The sequence below is a fragment of the Macaca fascicularis genome, chromosome 2, assembly GCF_037993035.2.
Source record: "Macaca fascicularis isolate 582-1 chromosome 2, T2T-MFA8v1.1".
In the NCBI taxonomy this organism is placed as follows: Eukaryota; Metazoa; Chordata; class Mammalia; order Primates; family Cercopithecidae; genus Macaca; species Macaca fascicularis.
This window is the reverse complement of record NC_088376.1, coordinates 14,523,316-14,535,729: the sequence shown is the minus strand read 5'-3', so window position 1 is coordinate 14,535,729 and position 12,414 is coordinate 14,523,316. Positions and strand designations below refer to the sequence as shown.

At 44.4% G+C, this 12,414-nt stretch overlaps 1 long non-coding RNA gene across 4 annotated transcripts in view; it reads left to right on the top strand.

Annotated features, from left to right (window-relative positions):
- The first annotated feature begins 2,211 nt into the window (after nucleotides 1-2,211).
- The window catches only part of LOC123571918 (uncharacterized), a 798,252-nt gene continuing 788,049 nt past the window's right edge, over nucleotides 2,212-12,414 (top strand). For all 4 annotated transcript variants that reach the window (XR_010584878.1, XR_010584880.1, XR_006696245.2 and 1 more), the window contains exon 1: nucleotides 2,212-2,338. This is a non-coding gene — a long non-coding RNA (uncharacterized lncRNA). The remainder of the gene's footprint in view (nucleotides 2,339-12,414) is intronic.

Below are 12,414 nucleotides of genomic sequence, written 5' to 3'. Positions count from 1 at the left end.
TCAGCGCTGAACTTCACAAGCCAGGGCTGTGCCATCAGAACATTGTGGACAAACCTGGGTGGCCTATCCCATGCCAAGCTCTATCTAACAGACCCTCACCCTCACACCTGCTCCCAACCACAGATGCTGTAAAGGCTGGGTGCTAGTGGGTGACAGAAACCAGTCAAAGAGAAGGCTGATTTTGGTGGCTCGCACCCAGGCCTTGCTGTTCAGGCCAGCACATGCTGACATGTCACCAAAGCTAATTATCCTGAAGGACTCTCCCAAACTCCTGGGAACTGGGCTTTTAATCCTGGGTCCCAAGAGTGAGGGCCCACCCTCTGCCCTTTGTGGGGGGTGGGGGCCTACTGGTGGGGGGCACAGTGAGGTTAACCAGGCGTACCCTGCCTCGGGGATTGGTCCTGAGGAGGCCACTGGGACATATGGGGAGACATGGGACATTTCACAGGGTGTTCATCCATAAGGAAATCTTGCAGTTGATGTTAATGGCTGAGGAGGGCTTGGGGGCAGGAATCCAGGGTGGACCTGACTGTAGTTGGTGGGACACCACTGGTGCTCCTTCCTAGGGAGACTGCTGCCCGCTCTGGGTGTGCTTTCGTGTGGAGTGGGGAAGGTGGTGCTTGTGCCGGCTGGGCAGTGGAGCGTTTCAGACAAAGAGCCATGTGTTGGGGGGTTCAGAGGTGAGAAGGGGCAGCAGGCAGGAGACCTCAGTTAAATGTAAAAAGCGCCAAGAAGATGTAAGCACAAGAGAGAGGTGGTCAGATGAGGGTTAGTAAGCTCAGCAGGGAGAAGAAGTACATTTGGACTTGGTGCGGAATTCCTTGGTAGATTAGAGGCTTATAGAGAGGGGTCTGGGTGCTCCATCCAGGGGGTCCTTTGTGGGCCATGGGTGCTGTGCTGTGGGATTCACTATCTGTGGCTGTGGGGTCTTCAGCCGACCTTGTCTTGCCCACTCGCTGCCTCTGCCAGAGGCATGGATACAACAGGGAGCCTCCCTGTGGACTGGCTTTTCTCCCCAAGCCATGGGGACCCATGGGGTCTTCTGGGAGGCAGTGCTGGCCTCACCACTAAACAGCCGTATGACTCTGGGCAAGACTTTTCCATCTAAGCCTCCATTGCCTCACTGTTGAAATGAGAGTAACGATCCCTTCTTGAGAGTGTTAGAAAGCGGAACAGACTGGCCCTGGTAGATGCTCAGACACTTGGCTGTTTTAATTATTCCTAGTACAGGCAAACCTGCCCCCACCACCCCACGCTTGTGGAGACTTTGCTGGGTTTAATGGCCCTCCTCTGCCACTAGTCTTCTCTACACTTTATTTTGCTGAAATTCACTTCAACAGGGGGATGTTCGGCAAGGACAGGAGAGAAGCTGGTGCTTCTGACTTTTTGGATTTGTTTCAGCTGGATACAATGTTTTGGGTTGACCATTTAATTCAGATTTCCTAGTTCTCACACACCTTGGAGGATTTTTCCCTGGAAATACTACAAAATTGGTAACTTTGCCTCATGTAGAGAGACTGCTCAATGAATGAATTAAGCTAGATTAGAACAGCTGGGTTTCACCAACCCCAAGGGGCCCAGGAACAGAATTGAAAGGATCAATGAACTAGAGGTCCAGTCATGGTGGCTCATACCTGTAATCCCAGCACTTTGGGAGGCTGAGGCTTCAAGAGCTCAATGAACTAGAATGGGAGAAGATTAGAGCTTAACTTCTGAAATTTAGAATTTCCTTCAGTTATAAATAGCAATAAACCAACCTTTGTAGTAGTATCAGAAATAACAAAGTGACACTTTGTTATTTCTAGATATCTCAGCTTTTCACATATTGTTACAGCTGCCACTGATTTCTCAAAATGTCATTTATGCCCATCACAAATGAGCATATCATGAATTTACGGTAATTAGACCTGCCATTAGGTCTTGTTGTTTACTGTGTTAAAAAACAACATCTATCTGCATAGCCCCCACTTGTTCATAATTGGATAAATTAATTGAAATGCAATTAGTTTTCTTTGTAATTATATAAATTTCGGAAGACGTCCATGGGCTTCTTCTGACACTAAAAAGTTGATTAACTTCCAGCCATTGGAGAACCGGAAGGTTAAAGTGGCAATTCCCAGTTTAGCCACAAGAGGGAACTATTTCACAACTTATGTTTAAAAAGATCATAGCTGGGATTTTTCTTATTCCCTCTTAACTCGTTCTAAAATTGGTTCAAATTTTCTTCTTTACTGTTAGCAGTGTAATTGAGGTGCTGTGATGAGGCTCTGTAGCAGATACCCCGCCAAGAGCTGAAGTATCCCTGTCTCATGAACCCAGGAAGACGTGATATGAAAAAGTGAGTCTCCCAGGCACAAGATGAGAATGCGAAGCTTAGTGCCCCAGCTTGTTTGCTGTCTTCCCCCCGCCCCCCCGAAACTAGAGCAGAGAGGATACCTGTTTTTTTTAATTTTATAGGAACAGTCCCTCCTTCCAGTTAGAAACACAGCTGAAGGTTTTCCACGGATACAGCGGCTGTTAGAAGAATGTGTTGTTTGTGTGTATGTGTGGGAAGGGGGCAGAGGCAGGGTTGGCGTGGCAGGGAGGGAAATGAGAGTTTGGAGGTGGAGAGAAGTTGTGATCCTATGATAAAAACCCGAGGACCTGGCCAGGCCTTCCTCTTGGTTATGCAGTGGTTGCCTCTAGGGCTGATTTCAATGGGAACCATTTATCAATTTCCCTTGTCGTTTGGTCACATCAGCACTTAGGTCACTGTATATATTTAAGTGCACAGAATTGAGGTCTTCGAGTGTCTAATTGCAAAGGGCCGCAGCCACTTTCACAAGTCAGCATCCTAGGGAGGAGCAGCTCTGCAGTCCCTCACTTGCCCTGAAGTAGGTCAGGCTGGAGGAAATACAGCAGATGTCCACGTGGGTGCAGTCGCGGCCACAGAACATAGTTCTGAGTTCAAACCTACTTGTGACTCCAAAATTAACATTTGTTACACTGTCTGCCTCTCTGGCCTTTAGGGATTGTTGTCTGTTTTTGTTGTTTTTCCAATGTTAGTTATGAGCAACCTTGAACAACTCACTGTTGAAAGCAGGGCTTTACAGGCTACATCCTAAATGCTGGGAACACAGGAGGGAACCAGCCCTAAGTGCTGTGGACTCCTAGAGCTCACAGGATGCTTGGCACGTGTTGGGTAAATATGACCCCTCTGAATAGGGTCCTCTCAGGTGTGTCTACCATGTAACCAGCAAGTTGTTGATCACCTCTGAGCCTCAGTTTCCTCATACATAAAACGGAAATTCTTATACCTCAGGAGATTGTGGTGAGAAGTAAGGAAACAGATCATGTACACAGTTAGCACCGTGCCTGGCCATTGTTACTGAGGATCACAGCTTTGTTCCTTAAGCATGTGGTATGCATGGGAAAGGCAAATATTAGTAGCCAAGCACGTGGGCTGCTGGTGCATCCTGCCTCACTTTATGGCACTGGTGCCGCCAGTAACCTGGTGAACTTAATAACTACTCTTCATTAAAGTGCCAAGATTTATTTTGTGAGATGACAGTGTGACAAGTTGGTGCAGAGCATGGACGGCCTGGGCTAAGTCCCAGATATTACTTATGGCTGCAAAGCTTTAAGCAGGTTCCTTAGCGTCTCTGTCTTTAGTTTCCCGTCTTTAGAGTAGGGACCATAATGGTATTTTCTGCATAAAGTTATTATGAGTTAATGCATGAAAAGCACTTAGAATGGTCCCTGGTACATAGCAGTTACTCAAAATTATAAGCTATTATTATTACTTATTGTCCTAGACAGCTTGCTAAACATTCTCTGATGACAGATTTAAAGAGTTGTGTGACAGGAAGGGGAACATCACACACCGGGGCCTGTTGTGGGTGGGGGGAGGGGAAGGAATAGCTTTAGGAGATATACCTGATGTAAATGACGAGTTAATGGGTGCAGCACACCAACATGGCACATGTATACATATGTAACAAACCTGCATGTTGTGCACATGTACCCTAGAACTTAAAGTATAATAGTAATAATAATAATAACAAAAAGTTGTGTGAATCTTCTAGACGGTCTAGACCAGTGGTCTCATGCCTCTGGAACCTGTTTCCTCAACATGCTAGGATGGTGGCGCGAGGATGGGACGGGGGTGGATGAACCTGGGTGGTATGGTGGTGGGGGCGATGGTGGAGGTAGTGGATCAGTGGCAGTGGGACTGTGGTGGTACCATGGTGGTGGAGTGATGGTTGGGTGAAGATGGGGTGGTAGCGGAGTGGTGGTGTGATGATGCCTGGGAGGTGGTAGTGAGGTAGTTGGTGGTGGTGTGGTTGTTTCTGGGGTAATGGTGGTGTTGGTGGAATGGTGTGTACTGGTGGTGGTGGGTAGTCATCTTTGGTGGGGTGATGGAGTGGCTGTTGTTTGTGGTGGTGATGGAGTGATGGTCAGGTGGTGTTGGTGTGGTTGTTTCTGATGACGGTGGTGTTGGTGGAATGATGTGGACTGGTGGTGGTGCATAGTTGGTATGGTGGGGTGGTTGGTGTTGGTGGAGTGATAGGTCAGTTGGCGTGGCTGTTTGTGATGGTGGTGGAGTGATGGACAGGTAGTGTTCGTGTGGTTGATGGAATGATAATGAGGGGTTGGTGGAGCGATGAGGAGGTAGCTGTTGGTAGTGTAGGTTGGAAAATGATGATGGAGTAGTTGGTGGTGGTGGTGATGGAGCCGTAGGGGCAGCAGTGTGGTGGTGGTGAGCTCTGGCAGTGGTGACAAGGTAGGAGGACCAGCGCTTCTCTCTGACTCTTTGGAGGCCATCCTTGCTGTGACCATCATGGTAGCACCAACTTCAAGAACTAGGTGTGTGCCTGATTCCAGCTCTGCAGGACTCCTGGCTATACTCCCAGAGGGCCCTGGTGCTTCCCCAGCCTGGGTCAGTCCTGGGTGTGCTGGAATTCTTTTTTCTTTTTTTTTTTCAGACGGAGTCTCACTCTGTCACCCAGGCTGGAGTGCAGTGGCCCGATCTCCGCTCACTGCAAGCTCCGCCGCCTCCTGGGTTCACGCCATTCTCCTGCCTCAGCCTCCTGAGAAGCTGGAACTGCAGGCGCCCACCACCACGCCCAGCTAATTTTTTTTGTATTTTTAGTAGAGACGGGGTTTCACCATGTTCGCCAGGATGGTCTCAATCTCCTGACCTCGTGATCCACCCGCCTCGGCCTCCCAAAGTGCTGGGATTACAGGTGTGAGCCACTGCGCCCGGCTGGGTGTGTTGGAATTCTAAGCAGCAAGATCAATTTCTGCTTGTGGTCTCAGAACTTGTTTCATTTATTTATGAACATGCCCACACTTGATTTTATAGTCTTGCCTCATACTCCATTTTTTTTTTCTTTGAGAAACCACAGGCACTTTAAAGATATTGTACAAATATTTCTTATAACATCCTTTTGATGCTGGGGTCAGGTAACAGAACCTTGCTTTATAGGTGACAAAATTGAGGTGATTCTCCAGGTTACATGTTTCTTAAACCATTGAGAAGTGACATCTGGTTTACAACCCTTCCTGTGGCTGGTAGAATTAACTTTTGTTGGAAAAAAAGGTCATTTTGCTATATTTAAACCTCCCCTCAACTTTGAAAAAAGGGAGCTGTTTCTTTTCTTTTTTCAGAGAGCCAGCTGGGCGCCTTGTTCCTGTGTATTTGTCCATGACCCTAATTCTTTGCTGACGTGAGCGAGGTACCAGGAGCAGGGGTTGCAGAGTGAGTGAGGACACGGGCGTGGACGTAAAGTTTTCATTTGCAGCTTTAGTGAATGGGGTCTGTACAACCCTTGTCATCCGAGGGAACCATTTTGGAGAGGAAAAAAACCCACCAAAATTATTTGGTTATTTTTGTTGTTTTTGACCACTTAAAAAATATTTGCTTCACTTTCGGTAACACTGAGAAAAATCACATTTTCCTGTGAAAGCAGTTGCAGTCTCTTCCACAGCGCCTTTGAAGGTGGGTTGGGAGGGGAGCCAGGGATGGTGCACTGTTGGTGCACGGGCCAGGGCAAGTGCAGGTTGCCTTTAAGCCGAAGTGTTTAAACTGAAGAAGGAATAAAAGGGTATACTTCAGGACATTCTTATCCCCAAAAGACTGCTTCCTAAAAATGCTAATTGTGCATTTTAACCAGAAACCATAGGCTCCCGACAGCCTCAGAGTCCTGTTTGTGGATGTTTTATGGAGGTGATTTAAACCCTGGGACTCTTGTTTTCTTCCCTCTCATGAAGATCTTGGTGTTATCAACTCATTAGCTCATGTTCCTGTTATTTGCCTGCAGTTGCAGTCCTCTGCTTTCAATAAACGGGCCTAGCACTGTCAGGGGATGTTGAAGTCACAGAGGTGGCCTCACTGGATAATCAACAGTGATGACAACTTTGCAAATTTAAGAACAGCACACGAGGCAGAAATGAGAAGCCGCATGAAGTGCTGATGAAGAGCAACTTTCTAATCTCCTCCTCCTGTGGTTCCACATGAGATGGGAGCTGTGAAGGAAAGAGAGTTATGAACCCATTGGTGCTTGGAATTGAGATTCTCAGGGTCCGCCCATTCTGCTTTGTGGTGTGGAGTCTTGGGGTATTTATTCAACAAAGATATCATGGGGACCTACTCTGTGCCATGCCCTGGGCTAGGTGCTGGCAGGAAGTGGTAAGGAAGACATGGACCCTATCATTGGTGAATAAACAGTCATAGGGGAGAGAGGTAGAGAGACATGGATACCAGGAAGTGCAATATGGAGTGAGAAGTGTTGCAACAGAGTGTTGTTCCAACAAGGATTCAAGGAAGCTGGAAGTGTGCACAGGTAACACAGGAATACATGAGACAGAAGTTTCGCTCTGCTGGACTGAAGATCAGAGAGGAAAAGTTTGTCAATGGCCACCTGCCAAAGGCCACCAGGGAAACACCTGCCGTTAAAGTTGGGTTCATAATTTGCTACACCAAAAGAGAGTGAATGCCACAGAGAACCGTGGATAACAGGGAGTTAGTGGGGCTTACTGGAGGATTTGGGCATGTGTTTGGTGATTTGGGGAAGAGTACAATGAAGTTGGGCTCTGTTCTGGATTGGTGCTGTCAGAAAGTGGGGCAATTTGGTGAGTGAGCATCTTATACTAGTACTAATATACTAATACTGGGGTTAGAGGTATCACTGGAAGAGAAGCAACAGCATCTCGTGTTAGCCTAGGGAGGGGGCGGTTTGGTCACTCTTGTGATTGCACAGGGTCTTTGTTTTTACCTCTGTTCAGGTCTGATGATGGAGCAGCCATCTGCTCCTGAAGTTCTTTCTGAAGTCTTTCTGAAGTTCTCAACTGCTTCTGATATTCTGTGAAATTGTTTTGTGTTCATCAGGGGGACAACACAATCTAGCAGGTAGAGATGAGGCCAGCTACCAACTGAAAGCTCTCAAGGCTGCTTCCCCATCACCCCTCCACCTCTGGGCACTGAAGGATGAGTAGGAGTTTCCCAGATCAAAAGGTCAAAAAGGGATGTGCATATCAGGCAAGAAGGCATATCTGGAGTAGGTCTGGGGAGGTACCGAGTATCCAAGGAGGCTGAGGGGCACCAGAAGTAAGGACATGGGTGAGAACCAGCAGGTGTAAGGCCAAGGAGTCAGACAGGGGCCCTATGGTGCGGGCCTCTGGGGCTTGCTAAGGAGCTCAGATGGAATCCTCTGGCCACATTAATCTGAGTGCTCAACTCAGAGCAGGTGATCAGCAGATGTTTATTGAATTAGAGTATTGGTTATTGAATTGGACCTCTTTTTCCTTGCAAACCCCACCCGCATGCACCCAATATAGTGCCATCAAAGACAAGAAGAAAAGCTACCTGAGGAAGGGATATCCTTCTAGGAGTCCAGATGTCCTTCCCTTACAGTAGCTTTTGGAATACTCTAGTCACAGAGCTGACAGGGTTCTTATGGCACATTTGGTCTGCCTCCCTGCTTTTACAAAAGGGCACCTGAAGCAAGATGTGACAACGCACCTGCTTAATGCTTCACAGCATATTGTGAAAGAATGAGGACTTGAACTCATATCCCCTGCTTCCTTGTTTCTGCCCTTTTCACTACAGAAACCCTTGTCCTTGTCATCTATAACTTTCCCAAATTAGTTCTTCCATAACCCTAGTGAACCCTGGGGCTCCACATGGCTCAGTCTCTGCAGAATTCTCCGATTACAAAAACAAAACAAAATTCAGTAGCCAGAAGTACTTGAGAAGGAATTCCATTTGCTGCATGACTCTGTTGAACTTTGAGGGGATAAGATTCACCAGCCACAGTTACACTTTTTAAGGACCCTTGCCTCTCTACTCCTCGGCTCCTCCAGATGGTCTCTTGTGCTATAAGAGCATCCAAGCTGCTCCTCTAACCACAATCCAGAGCTGATTTGTCTCTTGCTTCTTCCTTCCTCGTCTAGTTCTTTATTAAATAGATTGACCTGGCCTGTCTGTGCATATCCTCCTTACCTTCTTCCTGTCTCTCAGGACTCATCTCCCCTCTTTTATCTGCCAGTGTTGTGTCTGGCAGTATGTTACAGAAACCTCATTACAGTGGCTAAAATAAGTAAGAGACTTATTATCTCTCCCCAGACAAGAAGTGCATAGGAAGACGTTCCACAGCTGGGCCAGAAGCTCTTCCTGGTTTTCTGCTCTGCCAGTTGGGGTGGATGGTTTGCTTCATCTCACAGATGGCTACTGCACCTTTGGGCATCATGCTTACATTCCAGGTTAGAAGAGGGGGAATGGCCAAAAGCAAAAGATATGTGCCTGCTGAATGCTCTCTTTACATCAGAAAAACAATTGATTTTCTGGAAGCCCCAGCCAGTAGAATTCTACCTACATCTCATTGGCCAGAGATGGTCATGTGGCCATTGCTAGCTACAAGGGAGCCTGGGGAATAAGGCCCTATTAATAGATAAGGGAAGAATGGATATTGTGTAAGAAGCTAGCAATGTCTGCCATACTCATTGTATAACTTTTGCATCACAAAAATCTCGGAGCTGATTTGGCAAAAACAGGGTTTCTTTCCATGTTGGATTGGGGAATAGGAGCTTATTAAGCAAAGTTATTTACAGATGAATAAATACTAGCCTAAATGAATGTGATCGATTCTAGAGCACATTGATTTTGTTTTCATGTTGCAAATTTTTAGCCTTTAAAAATAGAAATTTAAATGGGCATTTAGGACATATTACCTATAGGAAGCTAAACATTTTTTCTTAAAGCGTTATATTCAAGATTAGGTCTTTGCTCTGAGATTCCCAATTCCAGGAAGAAAAGTTTCTAAATACATTCTACTTGGAAAAATTATAGCTGTTTTCTCTTATGCACTAAAATAAAATAAGTACAAAGAAAAAAACCCCACCAAGCTTTTGGTACTATAATTTCAATTCTCATCTTTGTCAATGTGCACATAGGCATTTAGTGTTATGACAATGAATTCATATCAGTTGATTGTAATCTCTTCTTTTCCATTGAATATTATTTTATAGGCATGATTTTATAAACATATAGTTCATATAGTTATTTTTAGTAACTATATGTTTTGATGTGTCATAATTGACTTAGTCATTCTCCTTTGACCAGTGGTAATTTTGAAAATATTTAACAACTGATATTCATATTGATCAGTCAGAACACTCTAGACTATAGAAACAGAACATGTCCTGGAGGTCTCTGCTGGACCTAACATTAATTCATTTGTTACTGGATTGTAGGGTAGATTGTTGGTGGTTGGGAGGTTGGGTAGGGAATATTTACTAACTGATACGGAAGAAATGTAACTATTTTCTTAATTAAATTTCTTTTTTTGTAGAGGTGGGGGTCTTGCTATGTTGCTTAAGCTGGTCTCAAACTCCTGCCTCAAGCAATCTTCCTGCCATAATTCATTTTTATCTATTTACTTATTTTGTAGAGACAGGGTCTCACCATATTGTCCAGGCTGGTCTCAAACTCCTGGGCTCAAGCCATCCTCCCACCTTGACCTCCCAAAGTGCTGGAACAGGTTCGAGTCCCTGTGCCTGGCCCCTGCAACAATTTAATAACCAGTTCTGTAAGTTAGTTTTTGCTGTGTAACAAACCTTCTAAAACAGAGTGACTTAAAAGAATGCATTTAGTCCATAATTCTGTGGGTTGGTAATTTTTAAAAATTAATATAGTTTTTAAAATTTCAATAGCTTTTGGGGTATAAGTGGTTTTTTGTTACATAGATGAATTATATAGCAGTGAAGTCTGAGATTTTAGTGTGCCCTTCACCTGAGTAGTGAACATTGTGCCCAATGTGTAGTTTATTTATCCCTCACTGCTCCCCACCCTCTCTCTTCTGAGTCTCCAAAGTCCATTATCTCACTCTGTATGCCTTCACATACTTATAGCTTAGTTCCTACTTATAAGTGAGAGCATATGTTATTGGGTTTTCCATTCTTGAGTTACTTCACTGAAAATAATGGCCTCCTCTCCTTTGTAGCCAGTGGGCCGGGAAAAAAAAAAAAAAAAAAGAATAATGGCCTCCGGCTCTATCCAAGTTGCTGCAAAGGACATTATTTTGTGCTTTTTAATAGCTGAATAGTTTTCCATGGTGTGTATATATATCACATTTTCTTTATCATTGTTTGATGGTCACTTACACTGATTGATTTCTTTGCGACTGTGAGTTGTGCTGTAATAAACATACACATGCAAGTGTCCTTTTGACAGAATGACTTCTTTTCCTTTGGGTAGATACCCAGTAGTGGGATTGCGAGATTGAATGGTAGTTCTACTTTTAGTTATTTAAGGAATCTTCATGCTGTTTTCCGTAGAGGTTGTACTAATGTACCTTCTCACCAGTAGTATGTATGTGAGTGTTCCCTTTTCACCACACCCATACCAACATCTATTGTTTTTGTTTTGTTTTTTTCATTTTAGTATGGCCATTCTTGGTGGAGTAAGGTGGTATCTCACTGTGGTTTTAATTTGCATTTCCCTGATGATTAGTGATGAGCATTTTTTCATGTCTGTTGACGGTTTGTACATCTTTCTTTGAGAAATGTCTCTTCATGTCACTTTCCCACTTTTTGATGGGATTATTCATTTTTTTTTCTTGCTGATTTGAGTTCCTTGTAGATTCTTGGTATTAGTCCTTTGTCGAGTGCATACTTTCCAAATATTTTCTCCCACTCTGTGGGTTGTCTGTTTACTCTGATTATTCCTTTTGCTGTATAGAAGCTTTTCAGTTTAATTAGGTCCCATTTATTCAGTTTTGTTTTAGTTGCATTTGCTTTTAGGGTCTTAGTCATTAATTTTTTGCCTAGGCCAGTGTCCAGAAGAGTTTTTCCTAGGTTATCTTCTGGAATTATTGTGGTTTCAGGTCTTCGATTTAAATAAGTCTTTGCTCCATCTTGAGTTGATTTTTGGGTAAGGTGAGAGACAGGGATCCAGTTTCATCTTTTACATGTGGCTGGACCATTTTCCCAGCACCATTTATTAATTTATTTAATTTACCATTTTATTATAAAAGATATTGCAAAGGATGCAGATGAAGAGAAGCACAGGGTGAAGTATAGGGGAAGGAAGGGATTTGGAGCTTCCGTGCTCTCCCTGGGTGGGCCTCACTCCAGGAACTTCCTCATGTTCAGCTCTCCAGAAGCTCACCGAACCCTCTTGAGTCCTCTTGAGTTTTTATGGAAGCTTCATTGCATCAGTATTCCTTTCCCCTAGGGGATAGTGTGCGACCCTCTCATGGGAGAGTCTTAACACCCACAATCAGAAAGGTGGAGAACATTAGAATCCTACCTTGGGGCAGGTGAAAGGAGGGCGGGAGAAGGTCAGAGGCCTAACACACCCAGCATTATAACAAAAGACTGCAACAAGGGTTATGGGAGTTATGAGCTGGAACTGTGGCTGAAAATCAATATATATCATAACACCACAGGCCACACCTGATTTTTACCATGGGTCCTTCACATCTATCTATCTATCTATCTATCTATCTATCTATCTATCTATCTATCTATCATCCACCTATCTATCTATCATCTCTGTATGCACAATCATTAATAACTAGTTCAGTCTATCATATTGTGTGAATGTCTCTCAGGATGAGGTCACTCACATTTGTAGGTTTCCTCTCAATCTTGTCAGGTTCCAAAAGCAGGAGTGGCCTTGGTAAATATACAGCTTCACCCTTACAGCTATCTGGAATAATGAGCTAAGAGACAATGTTGCCGTTTGCTCTGAGACTCTTGAGTTGTTAATGTAATATTGAATTTTCCTCAATTAATAACCCACTTATTTATTTCTTTACCCACTTATTTATTTCTTAGCTACTATTTCTCCTTCTCTCCATTAATACCCAAACATTTTCATCTTTGGAAGGGACATTAGAATCACCAGCGCCATTTATTAAATAGGCTGCCCTT